The sequence below is a fragment of the Varroa jacobsoni genome, unplaced genomic scaffold (assembly GCF_002532875.2).
Source record: "Varroa jacobsoni isolate VJ856 unplaced genomic scaffold, vjacob_1.0 contig00672, whole genome shotgun sequence".
In the NCBI taxonomy this organism is placed as follows: Eukaryota; Metazoa; Arthropoda; class Arachnida; order Mesostigmata; family Varroidae; genus Varroa; species Varroa jacobsoni.
Window position 1 is genome coordinate 44,495 of NW_019214508.1, and position 11,721 is coordinate 56,215.

At 36.0% G+C, this 11,721-nt stretch overlaps 1 protein-coding gene across 4 annotated transcripts in view; it reads left to right on the forward strand.

The window, feature by feature from the left end:
* The window catches only part of LOC111271482 (uncharacterized), a 47,892-nt gene extending 44,483 nt beyond the window's left edge, over positions 1-3,409 (forward strand). For 2 of the 4 annotated variants that reach the window (XR_002686891.2, XR_002686888.2), the window contains 3 exons: positions 212-295; positions 754-954; positions 1,509-3,409. The gene's annotated coding sequence lies outside the window, so the exon portion shown is untranslated. Of the gene's footprint in view, positions 1-211; positions 296-367; positions 455-753; positions 955-1,508 lie in introns of all 4 variants that reach the window. The other 2 variants (XR_002686889.2, XR_015315343.1) reach the window with 2 other exon arrangements.
* Positions 3,410-11,721: the final 8,312 nt, after the last annotated feature.

An 11,721-nucleotide genomic window follows, 5' to 3' on the forward strand; every position in this document is an offset into this window, starting at 1 on the left:
GGTGCATTCTTCTGCAACAGAGACATATCTTAGTGGTATTAAGATAACTTAATCCAATTTGAATAATCTCTTGTAAAAAATATTTCAAATAAGAAATGGTCTGGTTATTGTTGTCTCTGCAAAATATTATAACCACATAATATTTAAACAAACTTAAACACTTTGTTTAAACTGAACTTCTCCAACTTTCGTTTGTTCTTCTGTTTTACAGATAGAACATGGTTAAGTTCGAAGTTCACAGTAAGTAACGCTATTTACTGGGTTAACCGGTAATGTGCAGCTATGGCTGGTTTAGGTGAGTATTACCTGCATTGTAGAGGTAACTCATCATACGATTGTTTTGTTATGCGGATTTATTGGCGCTTAGCGGACACAAGTATAACCAGGCAGTTGGGCTACTGGACAAAAATCGGCCTACCACTGACTTTAATTTTTATCACCATAAAAATGGCAAGTCATTGTTTACTTGGCTCATTTAGATCCTTCATAGTACTTTAGGACGAACTGAAACTGACTAGCCTGACTACTTCCAATTTTAGACACTCCATTTTCGTTTCCATTGGACACGTAAAAGATCCATTGTGAGATTGAGGATAAATATCTTATTTCTTTAACCCTGTAACTGAATATATTATATCTATATTGCAACCACATGACATACGAATGTTCTTCTATAATTAAGAAATACCTAGTGCCAAATTTTATTTTGTTGTCGACCGGTAGGTTAAAAGAACCTCACAATGTCTGTTACAGGAAGAACATGATAACCGCGAAAAAAAAACAATGTAACCATGCACATTAGCACACCATATTTAAAGCAGTCTAGTAAAGAGCACGGACGACCATTTCGCTGGACCTCCGGGATCTTCTTGCTTCGTTACTTGTATTATTTCAACTGTAGCTTCTGTTGGGGGGTACATCTATTAATGAATAGGCTTCCCATACGTCCAAATGGTAAATATAACATTACCAAACAGAATTTTCGGTCTGATACAAATATGTGCTGCCTAACTCTTACTACAATTGATATAATACGCTGTTTTTAATCTTTAAAGTCCTCAAACACTATTGTTACACTAAGTAAGGGAAGACATTATTATATACAAGTCATCGACCGGGTACAAGCCACAAAGTTTCAATGAGGTAGTGACAGTTTTTCGTCTAAGTTATCGAAAAGCCTTATCCTCTTGATCGAATGTAAGGATATTGTTACAGTGATAAAACATTAATACTGTCTTACTGTGAAAAGGTTAAGCTTGTGCACTTGGCGTACGAGGCAGAAATTTGGGCTTAAGTTTGTATTATTTTAATTTATGGAAAGGGGACCGTCGCGAATTTTATAGAGAGGGCAGTCATGCTCTTGCAAAACTGCGTTAGCTATTAAAAACTTTTTCGGTACCTTCACTGAAGAAGCGTTAGTATGACAAGAACTTAGACTAAAACTAGCCAAAAGCTCGAAAGATACTACCATAGAGGTTTACGCATGGCACACGCTGTGCATCTTGCAGTGTCGGACGGTTTTGGCAAGCATCATCTGGTCGCAGAAGAAACAGTTATGGATAAAGCGGAGTAGCTTTGCATCGAAGAAGCTGAGGAGTTTGGTAAGAGTGAGAACCAACTAGAAAACGTCGACTTGGTCTTAAGGATATTTCCAAAAGATATGTCAGTTAATTTTTACGGCGACAACACGTACACATGACAAACGGTTATCGACCGCATTCTTCGTTTCCGAAGGCGACGCTCTCCGGTGTAACGCAATGGATGAGTTCTTGAAAATTCATTGGATACTCGGAAAAAAGCTTTCACTTCTTCTAGCTCTTGTTGCCGGGTGGAATGAACATCTAAGAAAGATTTAATAATTTGTTCTAATTTTTGCGGAAGTTTTCAAAAAGTATAATTGGGAATTTACTCTTCCGAAGTCGACTGCGATCAGATAAAAAAGATGGCACATATTCTGAATTTGGCCTATGACTGCAAACTTCTTCAACATAATAATGACACTCAGAGAGACGCGGTCAAGCAAAGTATCTCGTAATGTTTCTACAAAGCGTGCTAGTACGTCACTTTTTACTAAGGCCGTATTCGAGGTCCTAACAAACCAAGTAGCTTAGAGACCGACGTTCATGTATATTTTATCTCGCATCGTTGACGAATTCGTTTTTGAGATGGATAATGCTGCAAATTATTAAGTAAGTTATGAGAAAGTTCTGGGAAAAAATGTAATACCAAAGGTGACCAGAAAAATCACATGTCATTCGCAAAGCCTGTCATCATTCCAACTGACTAACCACAAGTCATAAAAATTTAAATTTCTTAAATCCAATTCATCAAAGGTGTGTCAAAACTAACAACAATATAGCGGCAGCCGTAGTTGCCATGCATCTGATTGAAATAGATTGTGATTTGTAATTCGCGTAAAGATGGTAGCTCTACCAGAGAAGCATACTCTGGAGAAAATGCTTTCATTGTTCCTGACATGCAAAACTAAGTGTTTGGATAGGCTTCCAGACAAATGTTTTCAAAAGACATAGATAAGAAGCTATATATGACGCAATTATGCAAACAGTAGCCAATATAATTTATAAATTTAACAATGAAAACGTATAAAATATTTATAAAACGTAGAATCTAAATTGTACTACTCGAGCTTCTTCAGGTTTTAATCAATTACACTATTGCGCTGGATTACTCTCTTTAGATAAAATTTGTAGAAATAATATCTCATAGTTTTTGTCTACACAAAATATATTCTAGAATGTCGGTAAATAGCACAATAGCTAGGTTCTGAGAAAATTACAACCAAGACACACATATAGATTATTATTTCCAGTTTTACAACCGGTACTTCCAATGAACATTATTTCAGAGTACTGACCTTTGCCATCACGAAACAAACCAATGCGGGTGTGCATTTCGTTCTTCGGCGTACATACCAATCGACATGAACCTATCGGGAATACATATGCGATTAGTATATGCAGACACTTGATGCATGCTTGCTGACTGATCCAGCTTACTTTTTCGTAATGTGCTAAAAAAAGCAGGGCAGTCGTAATAGCTATATATTCAGAGAAATATGATAGGCCTTCACGGAAAGAATATCACTTTTCCGTGGCTTGTTTATGCTTTTATTTAATATTAAAAAAAGTTCATTGTTATTCTTAATCTCCATATCTAGGAACTACCTAATGCAATTTTTTTTAGACATCTTTAATTACTGCAGTGCAATACATAAGATATCAAACGTTCAGATGATATAATTTTATCGTCTTGTATCGCGTATGCATTCTTGACCCTACTTTCCTAAAGGTATTCTAGAAATTATGATCTCAGTGGTTATTCTTCATTTCTTCCCTGTTAATCTGCTTGAGTAGACTTTGAGAAATAAACTAATCGATTTCACAATGTTTTCTTTAAGTGTTCAATGAAAGTTAGTGTAGTTAAGCGCATGAAATTGGAAATTTATTTCTAACCGAGTACTAGTTGACGATCCAGCGTTCCTATCCAGATAACGGCTAATATATAGATGCTATTGCCGTATTTGAAGGGCTGTCTGGTTGACGCTGATTCGATTGTATTATTGACAAATAAGTTTCATCCTTTTTTCTCAGACTGACTACTAGTTGACGAAAAAGCTAGCTGCGCAATTTAACTAATTATACGATCGGTCATTTTCTGCTGCGTTTAAACGAAGGACTGTCATTTAACGAGCTCGTCACGGGTAATTAGTACGTTAAATGCAACCAATAAGAGAAACCAACTAATTTCTCAATCTAGAATAATATGTTAATAGTTTGGTAAGAAGAAAAATCTAACAGGCTTCCAAGAAAAGCTCCAGGAAGAAAATATTTTCAAGTATTTATGGAATAAATATTCTCAACAAAACCGCCATGTACCTGCCGGTTAGGAAATCGGCAGCACTGCAGTGCAAAGACAACTGTGATGCATTACCTCTTTTTCTTTCTCACTCGAACGTATGACAGAGTGCAAGAAAAAAAACAGAAATCCAATAGGGGTAAAGCAGCGTTTAACCAGAAGAAGGCACTAAATGATATCGAGAGCTTTCACGAATTCTGTTACTTCCCAGGCGAAGGCATTGGAGTAAGGAAAACGAATGTCGTTCAAATAGACAGATAACCTTATACCATCACAAGGAATTTGTTCTCTGTTATTGCTATTTTTCATTGGGGTTTGCATCCACTTCCATGTAAGGTTTCGGCAATATATGGACGACATGTGTATGGCAGCAAGGAGCGTGTGTTTGCCCGCAATGCTTGTGATGCAAATCTACATATCAGTATGTAATGTTTGCATGTAATAGCAGCAGGTGTAGAAACGAGCAGTGTAGTTCTTTTAGCATATTTAGTAATTTCTAAACAATCACCCATTATCGTGTTCAAACACGGATTTATATTATAGTTAAATAGCTGACGAAGCCTTTCCGATATTACGATGGAGGTTTTTTACACGTTTTGGGACCGATTTATTTGAATTTCGATACAGAAAGGAATAAGCCAAAATATGTTTCCAGTAACGGAAAAAAGCAGATTTGTAGTCCCATACTAAAAGCTGGAGTCTATTGGCCGTAGCGCTGGTTTACAGGGTAATAGTCTCTAAGTTAAATTATAGTAATTCAAAAAAATACGAAAAACGCTGTAGTTCGCTACGCAGTCTGGTTTCGATGCAGAATCAATACGCTAATGAAGTTAGAAATGTGAGAAAAAAAAGTTTTATGTCTTTGAAAAAATTTAACCTGGAATTAAATGGCACTAAATATTCATCTAACTTTTTAAGTTTAGAATCAATGATATCGGCAAGCAAAAATTATTGTGTTCCTTTATTGCAATCTGCATGTTATTAGTGGTCTTGAACTTCTTATACTAAGTGCTTCAAATCCAATCTTAAACATTTAATTAATTTATATATTTAAAGAAATTATTTACACATGCTTGCACGTCCGATACAACTCAATCAACGCAACGTACGTTTGTTGAGTCTGAATGTTAGAAACCGGTTAAGTTGACAATTAGCGCAGTAGTAAGTGGTGACCCTTTGGAGTACGAACATCACGTGATATTTTCTTTGGAGGAATGTGACTACTTTATACAAAGAGCTCACGGTTCTATTGCATAGTTTATCGTCGAGTGTCTTCCACAGGGGCGATTTCTTCCGCAGATATAAGTCAAGTTCTTTAAGTAGATCTTTCATTGTACCTGTGCTGCGTTTTGTGATCGCTAGTTACATTCATGTTTTTTGACTTCCATGGTTTTAATGGTTTTATTAGGACAGCGCTTGTATGTTTCTCAAGAATTAATTAAAGAAAAAAAAATAATTTCTATTTTGTTATTTTCATTTAAAACTAATAGGTCATTCACAGACACACTAAACTTCCAACAATGTCGAAATAATTAATAGCCTGACTCATTTTGTAACTATGAGCGCATGTAAGGTGTTATAGGACAGGTTGGTTTTAGGTTCAAGCTCAAACTGTGATGGTTTTGATTACCCAAGCTTACATAAACAGTATCAACATTCATAATGAGTATATCTGTATCACACGGCTGTCTTGCGTCAGTTAATTAGCCGGTTAGTTAAGAATTACAAGCTAAATCTATGCTTCTACGTAGAATCGTATTGCCTTCTTATCTTTCCGGTTAAGCTTAACCCGTATACTGTACACAACGCAAACATATTTTGACCCTCCTCCATTTTTATTATTCACTTTGTGCCGAAACATATAATTTTAACTTTAGACGTAATGCATTTCTTATAGTAAGAATTCGCAATTTGTATTTTAGTGCTGTTTGAATATAAGACAAGTACGCTCTTGGTAACTATTGGACTTGATGAGTGGTGCAGTTAGTAAAACAGGTAATTAGTATACCTTCCTATTACAAACATCTGTTACAAATCTGCAGTGATGCATTCAGTAAATGAGCTCGGTTCGTTGGTGCGTGTCATTAGTTAACGTAAGCTTGAATAATGTTATAGGTTTTCTCGTTATGCTATCGACTACAAAGCTTCGGACATTGTGACCTAAGATGCTTAAAGTGAAATTCAGGGACAAATATTGACAAATATCAATGCCAAAAACCATTTATGCATTGATCAACGTATATATACAGATTTTTCTAACAAATTCGCAACTCAGTTCTCTCCGTGAATGTTGTGTCTTCTTGATACAACAAACGATTTGCAATTAGTTTACAAAAAAGTTCTGTTCGGTACATTTCTGTACTCTTTTTTGTTTCTCTATGTACTTTTTTTCTATGTAAGATCTGACACGAGCCCAAAATGAGACAACTTCAATTATTCAGCCAATTTCACTCTAACGACTATAATGCTTGTTGTGTTAGTCCATAGTTTCAATCGAGACTAGACTAAACTCTTTGGATTTAGTTGGGATGCCAACAGTACGTTCAATGATATTATTGAGAAGGTGCGACATCTGATCCCAGCTTCTAACCATATTTATATGAATAAATCTCTTCACATAAAGCTGCATAAGCACATTCATACTTTAAGATACTAGTTGAATACCACTTCTCACTTCGAGTCTAAACCGATGAACTTCTTCTGTTGACCTCGAATTGCCGAAAAATGGTAGCTTCACTTTTTCGCGGGTTGTCTTTCGGTATGCAAACTAATAAATAAAAGATTGAAAATTGCATTTTTGAAAATTGATAGTTTCCAATTGCCGAGGATCTGGTCAAAAACTTAAGTACTTCGTTGGGTTCTTCTTTAATTCTTGTGGCGTTCCAAGGGAGGAGGGCATTTCACTTGTGAACCACTAGAAAACTTCCTGCTAAATGTGATTTTATAGTGATCAGACCTTCGATCTACTTCTCAGGAGGCCTTACATACGCGTATGTCGGGTCCCCCTGCATGATAATAACCCTATTCTATAATGATTGGTATGGATGATCTCGTCAAGATTTCATTAGTCGCACCAGTCCACGACAAGAATGTCAAGTTTTTAGTGGACAACTACAGCCTGATAGCTCAGGAGTTCATAGCTTGCTTATTTCAAGAAAGAATTGCATTGATGTCAACCCAATAGAGTGATAGCTTTTTGATTCCAACCAACATGAGTCTATACAGGGTAATTCAAGTGTAGCATATTACAATGATCCAGGTCTGGGCATTATATCAATATCGCCACAAGAAATTTGGTTATATATACGTCGATCTCCCAAAATTCGGCTTTAGAAGGGTTTGCCTTGTAAACACCTAACAATTTAGTTTCGATGCCTTTTTATTTGATACTTTTTTTTAGATGTTTAAAGTGGTTTTCCAGCTGGAGTTCAGCATAAACCCTATGCAGATTCCTTGAAACTATGTGGCTTTTCTAGCAGCGGCAACCGCCCATTAATTCAGCGGACGTTCGACATTGCGTTTATGTAATGTGTCGCCAAGAACATGATCATCTCTCTCAGAAAATGCATGATATTATTTCTTTACAAACAATCTATTAAATTTACTTCAAATGATGCCTGTAGTCAGCGCGCCGAAAGATTTAGGAATTACAATCACGCCAGAACAAGCTTTTGATTTTCATATAAATCATATCATTAAATCAGCATTACTCACCGTTGGTATTAACTTCAAATGCTTCGTGTAATAATTAAAAATCCAACTTTACAAATACAAAAATCTTGTAGTTATCATATTTCTAACTCATTCTGATGTATGGTAAGCTTATTGGGGAAATTATAGACTCTCTGTAACGAGTCCCTTTTTTAGCACATTCACCTTCATATTTGTTGTGAATAGAGCTAAACATCTTTTAAGCTCAGATCCGAATTGTACTCTTGAATCGACCATAACATGTTCTAGAAGCTATTTTGATCCGGTAGAATGTCATACATAATTTATAATCAAGAAAACCGCGACGAGAGATGACTATATCAATAAGAGCAATCCGAACTGAGGGGCTAAATAACACTCATTTTTGGAGCACTGTCTGTGGAGTTTGTCACACATGAATTCAAAGGAATTAATTCGAAGAACAACTGTGCCGCAAAACTATTATTAATGTGATGATTGAATTAAATTATGACCTCACTTAAAGATACACGCTTGATGAGATCATACTGTGAATTCAATCATCGCGTGGCTTGTTTTTCTATTAATTCTAATGCAGTAAGTACGCACTGCATACAAACACCGTGCCTCTTTTTACGAACACGCCACGGTTTTATACGGTTTTCAACACAGAACCCAAACAGGTTTGTCTTTCTGCTGTTTCTTGCTCGCGTTTGTTCTTCAAGTGTTTTCTTAGCCTTCACCACGTACTCTAAAATTACCTTTTTTGCTCTGAAACATCTAGTTCACATTGATGGTTGTCCGAAACGGCCGTTTGTTGAACTTCGGTCCTTTTCTCCTCAAAGATTATACTGTGATCTAATTTGTTAGTTATGCCAGTTAGTACATGCCAACGTTGCATGTGATCCACGGGTAACTTGGTGACTTTTCCTTCCTATAAAAGTACATTTGAAAATATTCGTGGCCAGTGAAGACCTGGAATGGACAGTACGTTACTCCCTTGAAAGCCCGTCACATTACTTTTTTGTTTCTCGTATTCATTTTCTAGTCTAAACAACGACTCCTATTGTGCTTTCCCACCCCTGTTACAACTTTCAAGGGTGCACTCTCTTTTGCCTGCTCTCATGTAAGGCTCTGATTGCAAAATATTTCTTGCCGCTCTTTAACCATGGTGGGAAAAGCTGAGTTGGTTCAGACATAATTGCTTATTCGGAGAGCCAGCCCACTGCGCTTTTTCTAAACGGCTCTTATTAACAGCACATACATTATACAAATATTTTTTTGCAAATATATAATATTTACAGTTCTCCTTCCAAACTTAAAGGCCATGCCTAGGCTCTTCGAGCGATTTCATGTTTGCAATATTACACGCGTATATGACATTAGCATTCGCATTTTACTACAGTAATGGTGCATTCTTATATTTTAAAGGAATACATTTAGTAAAACGGCTCTACTAATAAACAGAGGTATGCATCCGGCATACGTGCTTTTATGTTAAGAGGTTACAGTTTAACGTTCATTTTTACGTAGTTCTGTTAGCGCCTCATAGAAGTCACAGTCAAACGTTCCGTTGTTCTAAACTGCGGGCATTTATCAATAATGCTCACTTTTTAAGAAATATTCACCAGCTACGAAAGGATTTTTATATAACCTTTTTCACAACAACCTGTATTTCAGATACATAATTTTAGAACGAGAAAAGGTTCAGCTAGGGCTTATAGATTGCTTTCAAATAGCTTCAGTGAACATTTTTCATGCTGAAAAGTTTTTCACTTGTTCGCTGGTTATGATTACGGAATTCAACGCACACTTCAAAATAAGATAATTTTTTCTCTTAAGAGAAAAAGAGCATTGTTAATTTAAAGTTAAAAATCCAAAGAGGTCGCAATTGTTGAACGTCGTCAGCACGACTGGAGCATATGAACTATCGTCTCGTGACAGAACAGTATCAATTGCATTAAATTCCCAAGAAGCATAGTTTTACCATTTTTGTTTAGAGTCACTATCAGCATTTTTGTTAATTGGCGTGTGTTAAGTAATCAAATAGCTAAATCTGGGACCTCTAAACGTCCAGCGAATTCCACAAATTTGATCTTAACGACTGTCGATCTAATGAAATCAACGTTTGACGAGATAGATGACGTGGAAAGATCGACAGATGAGCGTCAGTAAAATTCAAAAGCAAATTGAAGTTTGTTTTTGAATTTTAGGTTGAACTGAGGTATCGATGAACTACCGATAGGTTTAGATCACATTTTGATCTAAACCTATCGATAACTATCTAGCAGATAGAACTACAATGTTTAGAAATAAAAACAGTGCATCTCATTTGAAAACAGCCAGTGGGCGAATCAATTTATTGTCAGTCAAATGTGACATCTACACAGTTTTAAGTAGAAATGTACACATTATCCTTGAGTGCCTATATCGATCGTTGTACGGCGCTTTTTGGCGGTTATTTTAATAGACGTTGGTTGCTATTTAACCTACACTAAAAGTCAGCTTCTATATGTATATTCCTGCCTTCAGACTTGACCTTGCGCTGCCAAACCGTCTCACATGTCAAGTCGGTAACCTTCGTTACTTGTTGCTTCTGCTGGTGTTAAGTAAACAGATGCCAGCTGGGTAAAAGCGGTGGCACACAAGGATTTTCTTTGTAGGTATTACAGACAGAGCTTAACATGATCTCAAAACAGGAAATATAAGTCAACCGACCACATAACGGTCTAATCTCAAGCATGTTATTAGCTATAATAGCAGAGATATTATCTTATTTTTTGTCTGAGATCAACAGCTGTCAGCAGATAATATAATATTTCTATACTTAGAAAGTGAGTATTTTTAGTTCTAAAAGAAAACCAGCTCTTTCTAAAATAAAATAACAAACTAGTCATGATGAAACACAATGCGTCTTTTTTTGAAATTTTAACTAAGATCACTTATTATGCAATATATATATGCAAAACAAAACTCCCACCAAGACATAATAACTTCCTTTTTGTCTGAGATCGACGGTTTATGCCATTGCCTGTTTTCATGGGGTTTCTAAAAAATTCAAACAAGACTTTTTTGAGGCAAACCAAAGAATCTTCAACGGGATTTGTACATAAAGGGTTTGAGATCGACCAACTGTTTATGGAATAAAGAAGGAGCATTGAAAAATGAATAGTAAAAGGCTAGGCTTCGATGTCGCTGCAATTGCGAAACAAAAGCTGTAATTACAGTAAATAACGACTATTTTGAATTAACCTAAGCACCATGAATGGGATTTTACTCCGTGCAAAAAAAAAAACGTTAAGAAATCTGTTTTTATTCAGATACAGTCTTAAAGTAAGCTATAAGAAACAGTCGTCAAAAAATAAAGTCTTTAGATGGACCACTGTGTGTATATATGTTATGTGGTTTAGTATGAAATGCAAAATACGTTTATTTCTAAATGGCACTATTTTGTACCGATGCGACACTTTTCCTTTCGAGAAGCGTTTGCGCTTTTTGCAATCTAAGGCGATTAACCCGAACATGGCCACTCATAGCAAACGAGATGCAATGCGCAATAAAAGCCTGGAGAATTCGAGTCGTTCATGGTAGCTCGTCGTATAAACCTTGTATTCGGTGAAGGATGTACTACTGGAAAGTCGGTCTTACGTTTAAAAATTCTGGAAGAAGACTTTTAATTCGAAAATAAGTCTCGTAGAGGACAGGTGAATTATGAAATATATATATTAACAGCTGTGGTGAAGGCCGACCCACCTCGAAGAACAGCGCTCGAATTTGGTATATATACTTACCAAACTTGCTTACCTCTATCAAATTAATAAGGTAACAAATTGGACGAATGGAAACAGCATAGTTTAAGCGGAAATCAAAAACGTAGAGATGCTTACCTCTTTTCGCTTTGAAATCTGGTTTCATAATGTGCAGCAAGACTTCATGTGGACCTATAGTAATCATAATCTTTAACCTGCTATTTTGACAGTAAACAATCATAAGGTAATGTTTATTTTCGCTATAGTTACAGACAGCCTGACTTCTTCGACCGTTATAACCCTAGCTTATGCGGCTCTATTGGCCAATGACCTTAATGTCTGCAATTAATATTTTTTCTAAAATGTAAACGAATTTAAGCTACATAATAGAAGAGTCTCTAACAAATGTACTGGTATATTTTCCTTT